The sequence below is a fragment of the Rhinolophus sinicus genome, chromosome 18 (genome assembly GCF_057876585.1).
Source record: "Rhinolophus sinicus isolate RSI-liver-muscle chromosome 18, RSI-T2T, whole genome shotgun sequence".
NCBI classification, from domain to species: domain Eukaryota; kingdom Metazoa; phylum Chordata; class Mammalia; order Chiroptera; family Rhinolophidae; genus Rhinolophus; species Rhinolophus sinicus.
The window spans coordinates 108,066,819-108,084,742 of record NC_142518.1 but is presented as its reverse complement, the minus strand read 5'-3'; the positions used below and the strand labels follow the sequence as shown (position 1 = coordinate 108,084,742).

General features: G+C 48.4%; 1 non-coding gene across 1 annotated transcript in view; it reads right to left on the bottom strand.

Moving 5' to 3' along the window:
* Window positions 1–17,924, bottom strand: part of LOC109459202 (uncharacterized) — a 224,685-nt gene that overhangs the window by 202,854 nt on the left and 3,907 nt on the right. The window contains exons 6-7 of the transcript XR_016019901.1: window positions 10,070–17,884; window positions 310–486 (exon numbers count right to left, since the gene is read on the bottom strand). This is a non-coding gene — a transcript (uncharacterized LOC109459202). The remainder of the gene's footprint in view (window positions 1–309; window positions 487–10,069; window positions 17,885–17,924) is intronic.

Sequence of the window (17,924 nt, the reverse complement as noted above, 5' to 3'; positions counted from 1 at the left end):
AAAAGAAGGCAAGATTTTACGGAGAAAGTGGCAGCAGTGGCAGAACAGTTTTTTAATCTCCCTAAATCACCCATGTAAAACAGAGTGCTGCAATATGAGCAAAACAAACCCATAAACAATATCTACAACAAAACTAGGTGAAAAGGTACCTCTCCGTGAAACTCAAAATAGGACCAGGTGGAGATAATTCACTAATATCTACAAGACAGTATAGTATCAGTGTCAGCTGAGAGGAAGCAGAAGGAATAAATACCAGCATCTGAAATACCTGAAAATAGGAGTACCCCAAAATAGTCAACACGTACTTACTGCAAAGCCCGGCAGGACATTTTTAGGACAAGAGTCACAAGAAGGAAGAGTTCTGCACACTCCATTGTATGAGTTAAGTACGAGAGGTCTGAGGAGCTGAGAAGTCTGGGCTCCAGGAAATCTGACAGTTCATCAGCCAGGAGACAGCTTCCACTCTGGGATGCAGTATGCAGGAGGCTAGAAGAAACATCATTCCCGTAGTTAAAACAAAATGCAAGCCCGACTAACTTCAAATTCATGAATTTTTTCTAATGCATTAGAAAGAGGTTGCAGAGCAGCAAATTTACCCAAGATCTGGGGATACAGTCCCTGCAGGAGGAAAGGAGATGTGAACACTCAATTATCTGGAAGATTTCTTTCTCCCTGAACCGTACTGGGTGCTTTCAGAAAAGATCAGAAAGAGCCCTAAGAATGGACCACCGAGATACAGAACTTGGAAAGGGGAACACTAGCCATGCAGAAGGGGTAGATTTCCATGCATTCTCCCATCTCCCCTAGGGAAAAATGCCTTACTCTGTGGGGGAAAGGACAACAAACTCTGTCACCTGTAGGGCACTGGTGGAAATGCATTGCAGCTAGGAGAAGGAAACAGAAAAAGAACTACTCCTGGGGGAAAGTCAGAAATATGTGCTGGGCCCAGAATCACACAAGGCACGAGGCAAAAGGCTTGCCAAGGGACACAGTACCTAAGACCAAGGTTTAAGCTGAACAACAAAAAATGCCCCCCTTCCAATTCCCCAAATCACTAAGCAAATCAAATGAAGCAACTAGTAACAGCACAATACTACTGGGAAAGGGAGAGACGAGGAAGAAGAGCATGCAAAGAGATGATCTGAGCCACAGTGTAAAGGGAAGACCCAAAGCTCGGTGTTGAAAAGACATTGCTAGGGAAAACCAGCTCTCACCCTAAGCGTGAGGAATCACTACAGGAATGTGAAGCCTGTGGTGCACTGAGCAGAGACACGCCAACAACAACCTTAAACCCAGTCCAATTGCTAACCAGGTTAATGCAAAATTCTGCTCTAAAGACCTACCGGAAGAAAATGTGTGCCCATTTCCAGGCATGTCCACACAAAGCCTTGTAAGGAAATGTTCATAAAAGTATTATCTGGGTGGCGAACACACAAAGTGATATATAGATGATGTAATACAGAATTGTACACCTGAAATCTATGTAACTTTACTAACAATTGTCACCCCAATAAACTTTAATTTAAAAAAAGTATTATTCACAATAGCCAAGACGTGAAAACATTCAAATGTTCATCAACTAATAAACAGATCAACAAATAATGGTACACCCATACAATGGAATACTATTAGCAATACAAAGGAACAAAATACCACAACATGGATGAGCCTCGAAGACTCAATATTGTGTGATTCAATTTATATGAAATTCCAAAGAAGGAAAATCTATAAGCACAGAAAGCAGATTAGTGGTTCCCCAGGGTAAGAGGTGGGAAGGTGATTTACTTATGGTATGAAGGATCTTTGGGATGATGGCAACATTCGAAAAGTGGATTTGGGTGATGGTTGCACAACTGTAAATTCACTAAAAATCTTTGAAGTGTACACTTTAAAAGGTGAATTGTACCGTATGTAAATTATATCGCCATAAGGCTAACTTTTAAAATGAAGGAGAAATAAATTTTCTCAGAAAAACAAAAATAAAAAATGAAAATCACAGCCAGTGGTACTACTCCACAGGAAATCTTAAAGGAGTTTTCAGGCTGAAGAAATATATTAGGCTGAAATGTGGATCTTCACAAACAAGTCAAAAATGCTAAAAAGAAATAAATTAAGGTAAAATAAATTGATCTTTAATATTTAATTGTTCTAAAAGATGACTGTCTAAAGCAAAAATAGCAAAATATGATGCCAGAGTAGCTATAGTAACATCAGACAAAAACTTCAGAACAAAGAATATTACTAGAAATAAAGAACATTACATAACAAAAAGGTCAACTTACCAATAAGATATAAAAATCCTAAATGTGTGTGCACTTAATGGAGCTTAAAAATACATTAGCTAAAAACTGACACTACTGGGGGAGTCCGAGCCCGGGGACTGCTCCTCTGGGATCCTCAGTTTCTCAGTCCCGTCACCACACCTAAAACCTATCTCCTCACTTCTTCAAATCACTGCTAAAGAGGCTGAAGGTACTAGAATGGCACTGGAAGGCACTGGCATGGGAAATAGTTGAGGTTGCCTCCCCTCCTCTGGAGTGCTCATTGTAAGCCAAGCTGTTGCTGGACATTGCTGCAGTGCTGGTGGATGCTGGGTTGGTCCGGCCCAGGGTTCTCTCCGAACCACTCCAGTCTGAAGGACATGGAACTAGGTCTCATGCAAAGGGTGCACACCACACAGGAGCTTCCAGAATCCTCCGGCTCCCTAAGCCAACCTGGAGGTCTACCCCCTGCACATGCCCAGTGTGCAAGCTGGCCACTCCAGCTGGTCTGGATTTCCCTTCTCTAGGTTTTTGAGGTAGCAGAGAGGCTCGGACCCAGGCTGTGCCCAAGGGAGGTCCTGCACGTGCTGAAGACTAGCTTCTTGGCTTTTCAAGTTACATAGGAGAGAGTTCACAGGTTAATCAATCTGGTGAGGCTCCAGTAAACTTGCTAGGCAGCTTAGCTCAATGACCATGAAAAATTCTGATTCCTGAGATCCAAGATGGCAGATAAATGCTGTACTTGCCTCCTCCGGAAACCACATTAAAATTACAACTAAAATATAGAACAATTAACCTGGAGAAGCATCTGAAGTCCAGCTGAACAGAAGTACTATAACTAAGAACATAAAGAAGATGCCATGTTGAGTTGGTAGGAGGGGCAGAGACATTAAACAGCCGGCCACACATTTGCATGTAGCAGTTGAGAATTGGGAGGGAGATCTCAGCCACAGAGCCCCACCCCAAGAAGGAGTGAGGGACCCCAGCCCCACACCAGGCCCCCCAGCCTGGAATACTGGTGCCAGAAAGAGGAGCCCCCACATCTGGCTGTGAAAAACAGCAGGGATTCCAACTATCTGAGTGAGACAGAAGGCTGCAGGAAACCCAGGGGTCCTATTAAAGGGCCAGTGCACAGACTCACTCACTCACAGGCACTCACCCTGGACTCTAGTGGAGGTATGGTGACTTGGGAGGAGTCAGAGACATACAGGGAGAGACTTAGTTGTGTGACTTCAGGTCAAGGACTGGAGGGACAGTAACCACTTTCTCTGTGTAGAAACCTCTTTCCTGTGTAAAGCCCTCCCCCACATGGCCAAATCTGAATCTGCACTGGCCTGGTGAGCTCTGCTCGCCCCACCCGGGTGACTCCCTGGGACCCTGCCGCACTCAGCTCGTACGACAAGACTATATCAGCGGTTGAGCCTTATGGGAACTGGCAGGTGACAGAAGGCCTCAGGGTGCACTAGGATTTTTGCAGAACTACCCCAGGCCCGGTACTGTTGGCAGCTGTCCTTAGTTTGCAGTGTGGCCTCTGCAACATGCCTCCAGGTCCAGCACAGGGGGTGACCAACTGCAGCTCCTGCCAGGTACTCCCCAGCCAGTCACAGGGAGTGGCTTACCTTGGCCTGCACTGGAGCCCCTCCCAAGAGGCCCCAGAACAAACATACCTGGAAGTCAACTTCGGACCACAGCAGAGCACAACCCAATTAGCCCCACAAGCAGCACACCCAGAAGGTCAGTATCAGCAGGCAGCAGAGTGCACTGGGGTGAATCCTGCTCTGCGGGGTAAGCTCCCCCATACAGCAGCCCATAAGCAGTGGACACGACCATAACCCATAGCCAATCAGCCTGAGAGTCAATACTACCTACTGACGTGCCAATAGCAATCAAGGCTCAACTATAACAGGAAGGCATATATATATATAACACACACAAGGGACACTCCTGGAGCACCTGGAGCAGGTGACCGGGGAGACTGTGCCAGGGCCCCATGGTGCACCTGCTACACAAGGCCACCTGGCCAAGATTGGGAGATGTAGCAGATCTACCTAACACATAGAAACAAACACAGAGAGATAGCCAAAATGAGGAAACAAAGAAATAAGTCCTAAATGGCAAAAAAAAAACCAGGAGAAAACTTCAGAAAAAGAACTAAATGAAATGGAGGCAAGCAACCTACCAGAGACATAGTCCCAACAATGATTATAAGGATGCTCAATGAACTTAGGGGAAGAATCGATGAACTAAGTGAGAACTTCAACAAAGAGATAGCAAGCATAAAAAAGGATGTAGAAATCACAAAAAAGAACCAGTCAGAAATGAAGAATACAATAACTGAAATGAAAACTACCTTAGAGGGAATCAACAGATTAGATGAAGCAGAGGATTGAACCCACAATTTAGAAAACACGGTAGTAGAAAACACCCAATTGGAGCACCAAAAAGAAAAAAAGAATTTTAAAAAAAGCATGAGGATAGTTTAAGAGACCGCTGGGGCAACATTAAGCATAACAACATTTGCATCATACGGGTACCAGAAGAAGAAAACAAGCAAGGGATTGAGAACCTATTTGAAGAAATAATGACTGAAAACTTCCCTAACCTGGAAAAGGGAACAGACATACAAGTTCAGGAAGTGCAAAGTCCCAAACAAGATGAACCCAAAGACGCCCACACCAAGATACATTATAATTAAAATGGCAAAGGTTAAAGACAAAGAGAGAATCCTAACAGCAACAAGAGAAAGGTACCTAGTTACCTACAAGTGAGCTCTCATAAGATTGTCAGCTGATTTCTCAACAGAAACTTTGCAGGCAAGAAGAGATCAGCACAAAATATTCAAAGTGCTGAAAAGCTAGGACCTACAACCAAGTCTACTATACACAGCAAGGCTATCATGTAAAATTGAAGGAGAGATAAAGAGCTTCACAAACAAAAAAACAAAGAAACAAAAGGTAAAAAGATCATCACCACCAAACCAATATTACAAGAAATGTTAAAGAGACTTCTTTAAGAGGGGGGGGAGAACATAAATATGAATAAAATGGCAACAACTATGTATCTATCAATAATCACTTTAAATGTACATGGATAAAGTGCTCCAATGAAAAGACATAGGGTAGATGACTGGATAAGAAAACAAGACCCATGCATATGCTGCCTACAAGAGACCCACTTCAGACTGAAAGACACACAGAGACAGAAAGTAAAGGGATGGAAAAAGATTTTTCATGCAAATAGAAACAAAAAAATGCTGGAGTAGCAATACTTATAGCAGACAAAATAGACTTTCAAACAAAGGCTATAACAAGAGACAAAGAAGGACCCAGTAATCCCCCATCTGGGTATTTATCTGAAGAAACCCAAAGTGCTGCTTCGAGGGGGCCTGTGCATCCATATGTTCATTGCAGCATGTTTACAATGGCCAAGATGTGGAGGCAGCCTGGGTGTCCATCGATGGATGAATGGAGAAAGAGGAGGTGGTACATACATGCAGAGAGGTAGGTATTTTATCCATTTTTAGAGATGGTGAAGAACAAAGGACAAGATGAAGGTTTCAACTATTACTATGTGATTCAGCATTTCTAGAATGACAAACTCAGGGAATATCAGAGAGAGAAAGGCCTATCAAGACCATCTAGGCCAGCCTTTTTGTTTTACAAAAGGGGAAGACGTGTCCCAGAAGTGAAAGGACTCATTCAAGATTACCCACCTACTGAAAGAGAAGGGACTAGAACTTCAGCCTCCTAAGTGCCATACAGTATATGGCTGGTGCACTGTGACCATGGTTTACAGACAACTCGTCAAAACACTTTATGGAATGGAGGAAAAAGGGCATTAAATTGGGAATTGGAAAACCTGGATCCTGTCCCAGTTTTGCCAAGTAAGCTTGACTTAGACCTTTGGGTTTTAATCACCCCACCTATGAAATACGGGGTGACAATAACAAAGTCAACAACAAGTCTTGGATTCATGACAGAGGCAGATTCAGTTTTTGTGGGGCCTGAAGCTTATAACGCTGGGGGCCCTCTTTAAGGATAAGAATATAGAATTACCAATACAAAATCAGGAATGAAAGAAAATACTTAAAATGAGAAAAGAAATACAATAGAGTACACATTTGAAAAGTCAACAAATGTTAGACACATCTCAAAATTCAAGAAAAATGACATGACACAAGCATAGATTTTATTAACTACCTGACACACCTCTGTAATATGTCATTACTACTTTTCTTGTCTGCTACAGTTTGAGACTCACAGGACTCAGCAAACTGTACTCACAGTTAAAATTTATATGGCAATCAATGTAGTAAGGCACATGAGTGGGTCAGAAGGGGAAAAACCACAGGCCTGGAGGAACCCATGTGCAGACTTGCGTATGTTCTCTGCTTCTCATGAGGGGCCGCAGAACATTCTTCCCTCAGCAACGAAAATGCAGAGACACGTGTGTCATGTTTCTGCCCAAAGCAGGCTAGATTCAGTGCCCACGGTTGTTATTCAGGGCTGGTCACACAGGCACCCTCTGCCTAGTGTGCCCCAAAAGTCCAGACCCCCAGAAGGAAAACAGAGATTCAGCATGAACCACATTGTTTTCAAACACAGTCGAAACACAAGCAAGCTAGTTTCATCAGTTTTTTGTTAACTGGGGACACGCTGACAGCCAAGTCCCCAGATGCCAGCGGGGTGGGGGTGGGGGTGGCACCCTTATAAGCAGTCTCAGGCCTGCTAAATTCCCTCTTTTCTGCACACTACTCAATGTTTGTGTCCTGCTACCCGTCCGTGCCTCACAATCACAGCAATTTTTAAGACTGCCTTTGCATACAACCCCCATCCAAATTTTAATATAAATCTGTTGGGTTTATAACCGCGTACATGGCACACTGAGTATATTCTGGACACAAGAGAACGTGTCTGTCAGTTTCACATATCTGATTCATGACTGGAAGACTTTTTTGCAGATCAGCTTCTGGTTCCATACATTGCAAACCTTGATCCTTCTCCAGAGCCAATATCCTTCAGGCACCTAGTGCTGGGAAGCACGTGACATCACACTGTGCCCTCCCACCTCACTGCCCTTGTCCTGATCCTGGGTATGCTGGCACACGAGGAGGTATTCCTGAAAGCAACTTCAAAACAGGGCAGTTTGCAGTAACTTGATTATGTGCGGAGTTGGTTGGGAGACCCTTAAATACGTCTCTCCAAATTCAAAGTCAACCTATCCCAAGTTAACCTCCCTTTGGCCAGATTCCCAACATGCCCATGGCCACTGCATTGCCACCCACATAAGAGCAAGAGAGACGGATACAGCAAAATGAAAAGAGAGGTGCCCTGAACCGACTGCAGCTGAAAAATCTTTTGTAGATTTTACGAGCCATATGACTAGCATAAAGCAGACTGCTAGGGCCCCTTCTAGGCCTGTGCAAGCAGTGACCTTGGAGCTTAATCCTAAACTTCATTAGCTTCACTGTGCATCTGTGTCTGGTCCAGAGAGTTACAGAAGGGAAACCAGACACTCATAAAAGGCTTGGGGCCCAGATAACAATGCAGAAGAAAGGAGAGTATGTAAGCAGAAGCAAGGAAATAAGGAAATGAGAATGAATTCCAGATAACCAGAGCGCAAACGTACCTGGGAATGAGTGACCCCCATGTGACCTAGAAATAAAATGACAGCCTGAGCTGGCACACAACACAAGGGACTCAAACTAAGAGCTGTCTTTCTTCCGTGGCTGAGGTAAGAAATCTGCGTGAGGTTAGGTAGACACTGAGTGGACAGGAGGAAGAGCTAGTTCAGGGTCAGGCTTCCTGAACCATGAACCACAGGCAGAGGGGAGCTGCGCTGGGCAGGCTCAGAATTGAATTGAGCAATCCAGGGACCAAAGAGACAGCGAAGAAAGCTAACCTTCTGAATTGGTCAGGACTGAATTCCCAAAAGGTAGTCACAGCAGCAAATGTTTCCCGAGCTTGGGCTTCGGGAAACCCAAGGGCCTACAGTCTACCCTCCGTTCTCTGTGGGTAGAGGGAGCCGATAACCACAGCTGGAGTCAGAAGGGCGGCCTGAGTTCTGCCTTGGTCACATACTGTGCAAACTGAGGTCAGTCACTTTCCCTCTCTGAATCTCAGCTGCCTCATCTCTCAAGTGGAGAGAATGATAAAGCAGTCCCAGGAGCCTGAGGACAATCTGACATAGCACCAGGATGAGGAAAAGGACCGGAAAGGCATTCTCCCTGAGCTGGAACGCAAGGACCCACGGGCAAGCACGCTGTGAGCTGCAACGCCTTGCAGGAATCTTAGCTGTGCATACTACGGCAGAGACCACGCACAGCAGGCGTGCTGAACTCCCTCTCTGGGTACCGTGGGGATGCTCGGAACACACCAACTCTCCCTGACTCTCCTCTCTCCCGAACGTACAAGCAGTTTAAAGCGGTGGCCTTGTTGATATTTCAGGGGGAAACTGACAGTACTGCTTTGGGGTTGATTTGATATAAACAGCAGTCATTTAACAAATAGGATGTACTCCAATAAGTAGTTTTGCCAGGAAGGAGGAGAAAGGAGGGAGGAGGGGACACAAGCAAGCGCCCAGATGTCTGAGAGAGAGGGAGGAAAGCGAGGGCAGACTTGCTGTGACTACAGATGACACTTACACTCCCTCATCTCCCCCCGACCCATCTCCAAGCCCTGCTGTACCCCAGTAGGAAGACGTACATGCAGGGATTGGCAGCAAAGTAAAGAGGTATGCAGTTTTTAAAGTCACATGGCCTTGGACTGCACAGATCCGCAGAAGCAAGCGACAGACTTGGTGGACACTTGTCACCCCAGGTCATTGTGGAGAATCCTTCAGCAGGACTCTCAAGTGTGGGGATGAATGCATAGGCTGAATCTGGCCGTTCTCAACTGCGGTGTTAGGGGTGCAAGTTTAAGGGTGGTGCTTTCAGACAGCTGTGCAGCATAGCAGGCCCTTCATCTCCCCTGGGATTCAGCGTCCCTTTCCACTGGACAGAGGACCAGCCAGAGATGAATAAAGAGAGTTGACTCTTCGGTTGCCATCGTGAAGTATATTCTGTGAAATGCATACTCATTTGATTCAAGTGTAACAGTGCCTCCTGCACTCTGAAGGAAGATGTGGCCTGGCTCACAGATAAGCAGCACGATTCAAACCCTGACTCACACGGCACCGGACCTGGAAGGACCTGAAGTGGTCACTGAGGCTGAGTCCCTTGCTTTGCAGATGTGTAGCAAAGGGACTTGATGAAGAACACACGCACAAGCCAGGGCCGGCCCCAAACTTCAGGAGCACAGCTCAGTGCATGCCCTGTGTTCCCACCTCGTTTGGCGGACACACGGCCTCTGTGTCGGCCCATCCTGAGTTTGAATCCCACCCTCCCTATCCAACTGAGAGCACTTAGCCAAGTCTCTTGGCCTCTGTGCTCTCGCTTTCCTCATCAATCCAACGGATCTAACAGCACCTATACCGCCAGATTCATTCAAGGACCAAAGACAGATAAGATGGGGGAACCCCCTTTGCCCCACTTCCTTTGCCTGGGCTACTCTTCCTTACCGCCTCTGATCTCCTGCCCTCCACACTGAAGGTGATTTCTGGGGAGTGGACTCCTCTATCACCCTGCCCTTCAAAACCCTGCCCAATCTTCAGTGCACAGCTCAGAGCCAGCCTCCCTCTGGAGCATTCCTGATCTCCCAGGGACATGTGTCCTGGCTTCTCCTGGGCCTCCAACTATGTCACAGGTAGTTCTGTGCTTGGTGTCTGGTCCTGCCTCAAAGGAGAGCTACGGACATACTTGTCTTTCTTACCCCACTAGCATCAGCATGCACTGCCTCTAGGCCAGGGCCCATCTCACTCATCAGCCAAGCCCAGTGTGGTCCAGCGACTTGTCACAGTAGAATCCATGGATGCTGGATGACTTGAACGGAACAGTTTATTGCCATCATCCATCAATATCTCCGGAGTGTCTCCTCTGGCAGAGGCAGGCCCTGGGAACAGCATAAAGATAAACTAGGCAGGGTCCTTGTCCTCAGAGGGATTCTGGTCTAGCTGGGGTAACAGTGCACACACGTGCACACAGACAACTGAAATTGCCCAGTGTAACCTTGCACAAAAGGAGTAGGACAGTGCGACAGACAGGGACCAGAGTTTCCATCAAGTCTGTCAGGAAGAAGGAGCAGTCCCGGAAGTCAACTTCAGAGGCTTCACGAACACACGGGACGTACGGAGGCCAGAGGCACCGAGTGCTAGGAAGTGGGGAAGAGCACAAACTGGGGGAGTAGAAGGGGCCCCTATGACCCAGGAAGCAGGGGAAGCCTGCCTTGAACAAAGCCACGTTATGGTCATAGCCTGATGAAGCTCAGAGTAATGGCTGAGCCCACGCTCATCTAGTGCTCATAGTAACCCCACGAGTTGAAGACCATTTTTATTATTCCCACTTGACAGGTGGGCAAACTGAGGCTAGACAGGTTCCGGAACTTGAATGCCAAGCAGCACGAGCCAGGGCAACCCCTGGACAAAGTTGTGCTTGTGGAAGCACGGTTATGCTACAAGGGAGGCCGAGATCACCAGGGCGCCAGAGAGGAATTAGAAACCTGCTTGTCATGGGAGCAAAGGCCCCAGCTTTGAGAGAGCTCAGGAAACACCAGAAGAACAGGATATTCTTCCAGAAACTTTTCTTTAAGGATTCTATATGTGGTCCCTCTACTTCTCACTGCTGATTTTGTCCCAGGGGTGGAAAACTGAGTGGAAGAGGGGTGGCTGGGAAAAGAGATTCTTGTGCTTTATAAAAGGTGCCCAGGGAAGGTTCACTTGCAGGCCCTTCAGAGGTACCTGTGGAGAGCTGAATATTTGACGGAAGTGACGAGAATACAGTGCATTCTGTATCAAACCTCCCCCTACACTGAGCTCCGTAGCCCCAGCCCCGCCATCCCCAGCCGAAGTTCTGTCTCTCTCCTTGGAGATTCCAGAACCTTTGAACTGTGCCTTTCTTTAAGGCCCCTCACACCGTCTGCCTGTCTGTGGCCTGTGAGCAACTTCCCTGTCTTCTCCATCTTTGTACACCCAATGCCCAGCACAAAGGAGGTGCTCACACACTGGAGAGTGAAGAGATCAAGGAAGGAAGGAAGGCATGATTGTCACCTATCGCCACTGATGTTGGAATGGATGGAGCAGTCAGCAGACTGTCAGCTTTTGGAGCAAGAAAAAGCTAGGCCCACTCCTTCTGTGCCCCCTACATGCCTGATACTAAAGGAGCCCATCGACAAGCCCCCGGAACACACATCTACTAGAATGTTCTCCTCACCAATCGGGCACAAAAGGAATACCTTTGTGTTTGGATCCCGCCTATCTGACAGTCAGTCTTCCCTCACTTTCTCAGGTGGTGCAAACACCACCTCTGCCACCATGGGAAAGCTTTCATCCTTCTTAATGAAGGGCTGAGGCAAAGCCACAAAGAATACTCTTTTCTTCTGCCATATTCCACATAGGACAAGTCACATTTAAAACCACTGGCCACCCTAGCAACTGGGTTATTTGTCCCCTTGTGAAAGTGGACTCCCCATCTTAGCCATGACATTGCTGAAGTGAAACAAAGCCTGATTGAGCGAAGCCCTACAATCTGTCAAAGCAGCAGGACACACACAGGAGGAGTCCCAGCAAAGAATCCAGAAGACAGAGCACTCTACCAACATTAAACTTGGGGCACTCAACTCAGTATTGGATAGAAAGGATGGAGGGCATTTATGGGAAGGCTTCTTTCTGGATAGTATATCATTAAGATTATCAAGAAATCACATCGATGCCAGATATACCGATAGCTGTCCACAATTCTAAACCTTTCCTTAGACTTAGAGCATGGATGCAGGCCTTGGCCAGGGTCTGAAAGCAGGTCACACCTGTTTCTGCCAGAAGCAACCTTGGAAAAGTGTCCATTACCTCTCATAAATAGACCTCCTTAGCATCCAAATTGCAACCAAACCAAAGTGCAACTCTCCCTAATTGCATGGATAAACCAACAGCTTCTTAACCGAAATTGTGCTCTTCACAAAATATTTTACAAATGCTGCATACACTCAAAGCTAGGAGAGAAACAAATACTTGCTGTCTTCCTCAGATCCCAGAAGGTCAGTTTCCACATCTGCATAACCGAGGATTTCGCGCTTCACAGAGACATTCATTCTACACAAATTTTCGATTTATAATATAATCAGAGTATCAGTAAGTAAAGAACTCAAAATCAAAGGCTGTAGAAGGTAAGCAGTGTCCTGTGAGCAGGCTTGCCATCCATGGGCCAGCCACCTGGGCCTCACCTGGGATGTGGTTAGACACACAGACTCTCAGGGCCACCCTAGAACTGCTGCATTTGACAAGATCGCTGAGAGATCTGAACGTGCCATGCAAGGTTTCCAATCACGGATCTAGAGCACTGGTTTTCAAACTGTCTTGTGGCATGCTTTACGGGCCTCTACGAGGAACGGGCCATGAAGAGACGGGAAGGGGTGTGGGGATGGGGCCTCACTTCAGCTGAGCGGTGTGTTCCTGATCTGTTTGAGAGGCTGAACCTCTGGTCACACCAAGATATGCCATGGCCACAAAGGTTTGAGAACAATTATTCTAGATCAATCATCTCATTTCCTACATGGCACAACTGGAGAGCTCCCAAAGAGCATAAAGGACTTTTGCCAGGATCACATCATAGTCCCTTGAATGCTGTTAAAACAACAACAAAAAAAAACACACTGAAATTTACAAAGCCTGGTAATCAGGCAAAATCTTCAGTCAATGTTGCTAGAATTACCTCTAACGTGCAAAAGTAGAAGCAAAGACTGAGAGCCTGAGCCCCACCAGGAGAGGACACGACATTCAAGGCTGTGCCCCGGCAACTGCCCTGTGAGGTGTGTGGCATCTGTGCCACCTGGCTTACAAGAAAGGACAGAGAGACATGGAGATAGTAAGTGCCAAGGTCACGTAGGAAGAGAGGACCTGACATCCCAATCCAGGCCCCCAGGCCCCAAAGCCCAGGCTCTAGAACTTATCCCCCCAGCCCCTCTGCATGCTCCACACACTGGCCCAGCCCTATGAGCGACACAGACACACGTCCACTCAAATAAGGGAGCACTTCCATCCTCATGGACCCATGGGACGCAAACAATGGGCTCCCATGCCAACACCTGGGCTCCTAGTATAGGCTCTTCACAAGGAAAATGCAAGCTGGGTTGCTGTATCTTCATGGTAACAAGCATTACAAATTTGTTTAATATCCATCATTCTATACCTGACATCTCTATGCCTTGGGAAAGCTAAAAAGATCAAGAAGGCAGGAGTGGTCGGAGGAGGGAAAGGAGAGGAGATATTGTACCATGTATCCACACATTAGTCTTAGCCCCTCGTTTTTACACTCTCTCCGCACCGCCGCCACCACCCGACCCTGCACAGAGCTTTCTGCTACAGAAGCTACTCACTCCTTGATCAAGCCTCTGCTCACCTATCTGCTGTCATTGAAAGTGAAGTTGGATGAGTCCGCCAGCAGATGGCACAACGAGCTTGCAGCACGTTACTATTGTCAAACCCTAGTTAAGCGTCATTTAGACACTTCGCGGGCCCCGTTCCTAAAGTTTTCTCCAAGTATCATTTTTGGGAACACTCTAGTTGAGTGACACAACATGCCAAGGAGACTCCCTTGTCCCTGTCTTCACACCTCCCCTCCCCTCCTCCTTCAAAGAGCACATGTCCAGAGGTAGTGAGTGAGGGGCCCACACTGCCAAATCCCTCCCGGCCCTGGACGCTGTCACAGCTCAGGCCATCCGAGAACCGACCTGGCCAAGCCCACCCCATGCCTTCTTTCTCTGGGTCATCAGCAGCCACTCTGCTCAGACTGGGCATGTCTCCAAACTTCCTTCTAAAGTCAGGAAGAAGAATTGGAAACCTCATCACCAGCCAGGAGAATGAGCAAAGGAAAAGGCCCAAACATCCAACCGGCAAGGACAAGGGCATGCTGCAGGAAGCACTGCTCGTCTGTGGAGGGCCGCTTCTGGGTCACACAGGGCTGCAGCTTATTTCCCTGGGCGACCCATCTCTACATGCTGCCTGGCTCATCACACGCACGCAAACATTTGTCAAATGATGGACTGACCAACCAAGTGATCACCAAATTATTCCGAGGGACAGAAGTAAAACACTGCCATTAAACCAGCAAGTGAGGGCGCTGACCAGCCGCACCCAGAGCACAGCCCGGACTCCTAAGCGTGGCCTCTGTGAGGTGGACCCAGTCTAGTGTCCCAGTCCCATCTCCGATGACCTCACTCCACAAATGCATCTGCTCCAGTCATGAAACTTCTCTGAGTTCTCTAAATGTATCTGGCCCTTTCAGGGGCCTTCCCCCATATCTCACATAAGGAGACCCCCTTTACCTTCAAGGCCCGGTTCCAACGGCCCTATCTCTGAAGCATTTGGCAGCTTCTTGCCCTGAGCCAGCAGCTCCTTCCTCTTCATGTTTACCTAATCTCACACTCTGCAGTTTACAGGTGGGCCTGCAAGGTACACCCTTCCGGCCTGAGCACCGCAGAGCAGCATGCGCACCTGTGTACCCGCACGATCCAGGAGCCTCTTACAGGGCAGGTGCCTGCTCACATCAACCTGCTGGGCCTTAGGATGTTTTGTACCCAGATATGTCCTCTCCCAATGGGCTGTGCTGATGCAGATGCTGACATGCCCTGGAAGTGCACCCCCTTCCTGGCCCAGCAGTTGCCAGCCTCAGGGTGCAGCCAGCTCTGCCCATATCAAGGCAGCTGGCACCCTATGTGTGCTGCTCAGCACACTCCCATTCCCAGTGAGTCCAGTCTGGATGTTGGTTCGCCCCTTCCGTCCACATGGATTGCAAGGCCTCAGGCACTGCAAGGGCCTGATTGGGCTCGGTGTGGGCCTCTGATGATGACCCTGGCTCTGCGGCTCCGAGGGACTGTCATGTAGGAACTGTCAGGTCCCAGTCTCAGGCTAAAGGGAAGCCCTGCCCAACCCCACTTCCTCCCTGCTCCCTTAGTGGGTGTTAGTCCCCAATCAGCCTTTGGCTCTCCTAACTTCCTCAGCAGCACCTAACCTGAGATGGTTGGTTCTGGACTGATCCAAAAAGCAGGTGGTAAGATGGGGTGTTGGTACATCACTGCTCCTCACCCAACCACTGGAAATAAGGACCCCATCCCAGAGGCTGGTGGTGTGCAGACAGCCACAGGCACAAGGCCACAGCCCCACTGCTAGAACTCGCACGTTAGGACTTTTCGCTGTACTGACAGGTAGAGAGGAATTTCCTGGCAGGTGAGAAGATCCAGGTGTACGTATGTGATGTATGGGTATTGATGGCGGTGACTTCTGTGCTTTGATGACTCACAGGGGGATGAGAACCTTCGAGTGGCTAACAAAGTGAAAACTGAGAGCCCTGGATCTCCTCAATAGCCCACAGAGGAGGCCCATCTCAGGCAGTGGACCAAGGCCAAACCCAGGACTCCATAAAAGTGGCTGAACATCGAAGGTGACTGAATGTTCAACCAAGCAGCTTTGTCATGCCAACATCAGAAGCGCACTTGGGAAAACCTATACCCTTGACACAAGGAGCAGAAACATCTGGGCAAAGATCTGGACTCCCCAGATGTCTCTGAAACCAGTGAACCTGCAGCAGTAGCCTACCCCTTCCTAAAAACAGCTACTGCTCCCACCCCACCAGAGGGAACAGAAAAATCACACACACACATTTCCCCACAGGTGCCCTCCATACCAGGAGGTGGGGTAACCATCCCAATTTGCTGCAGGACTAGCAGTGCTACAGCTGGGAGAGTCACAGGGAAGCCAGGAAGAGGTGGCGGCCTAATGTCAGGCCCCCAACCAGAGATAAGTCACAGCACAACACAGGCCCAGCATGCCAGCCTGGTAAGGGAGGAAAGGGACTGCATCTCCTAACACCCCCCAGAAGTGCAGCAGAGGTCCAGGGGCAGCATGGAAGGGCCAGAAGCCAGGGGCTCATGATGACAGACACCACCGACCAGCAGGCCTGACCCACAGAGTGGAGGAGGAGGTCACCACCACATTGCCCCCCAGGGGGCCAAATGGATGGGCAATTGACCAAGGGACAGCCTCAAATGGATACTGAAAAGAGCAAGAACAGACAGCAGGAGGCTGAGAGCAGCCATCCCAATAAACAAGTCATGCTCTCAGGTCCAGGTCCTGCCCGAGCCTGTTTCCAGACCTGGAACTGTAAACTAGAATTGGCCCCATCCCCAAAGTAAAGGCCACTGCAGCACCATGGCAGGAAGGCACTGGAATGATCACCCAGCCCTTCCCAAAGGGACCTCTGGCTATGCAGTGAGTGACTGAACCTTGGAAATGGGACAACCAGACTGCTTGAGGTTGTCGGGCAGTGTCCAGCTTAATACTGAGCTGGGAGACTCATTACACTCTGTCTCCGTGTCTGCTTCAGGAGGACCCCCCTGTGCCAGAGTTTCTGATCACAGGATGTCACTGGTCCAAGGTATCCTGGGCCAGTCCTGAGGATCTGTCAGTTGTCTTGAACAAGGAGAACCCGACATCCGATGTACTCCAGAACGAGGCGCTCAGCTTAGTGAGATGTCTTCTGAGAGATCTTTCTGAACATGAGATAATACTTAAAATGAAAACAGTACAAGACAAAATGGTAACACAGCATGAAGTCAACTGAGTCAAGAGAAAATGCATGGAAAAAGAACTGAAGAACACACCCAAGTTGGGAACGTTCTTGCCTCCAGATAAAGCCTTATGAGCAACCTGTCCTGATTCTTCAGGTGCTTTCTGGCCTCTGCAAAGTGGCCACAATGAGTATGCACATACTCAAGAGTGGGCTAAATGCATCTTCTGTACCGGGTTCATGAGTGTCCCCAGGAGAGCCCCGTAACCGTGGTTATGGGATGGCCACAAGTGTTCCAGGTCCTGCCCACCAAATTAGTAAACAAACCAGCTGGACTGCGTATTGGCTGGATGAGGCTGCACTGTGACGTGTGGAAGCCCACCCTGGAGCTGGGCAGGGCCGGGAATGCGGGTCCTGGCTCATGTGCTCAGAGACTGGGGACAGTGAAGAATGTGTAGAGGGAAGAGCCCAGGAACGATGGAAACATGGAAATAAGCATCTGCCTGCCCCCCATTAAGGCTGATATAATGGTCTGTATTATGAATGCAAGTGGTGGGTGCCAGAAGTCGCAGAAATTCCCAAGGTTCCAACTCCACTGTGCCATGTTCCGCCAGCAGGCCTCACACCTAACCAGGGCATCCAAGTCGCCTGCCTCTTTCTGCAGGTTCCCTGTGGTGCAGCTTCTTCCTGTGGCCTTAGAGTGCCAGGAAGACAAAACCACGATTCAGTAGGGTTCCCAGGCTGGACCACTGGATCTGGGCCCTGCTGAGAGGAACACAGCCAAACAGAGCTGCCCAGGGGACAGAGAGGAAAACGGGGACAGGGGAACATGCATCTTGGAAGCAGGCCGGGGGAGGCTCGGGAGGTCAAATGGGAGAGCCTGGGAAAAAGAAACAAGACTTGCTCTCTTCCCGCAACTGCAGAGCTTCGTTGGGGCTTCTTGATGAGTCCGGGGCTCGGAACTAGGGCCAACCTGTGACCGAGGGAATAAAAGAGACACGCAGCCATTTCTC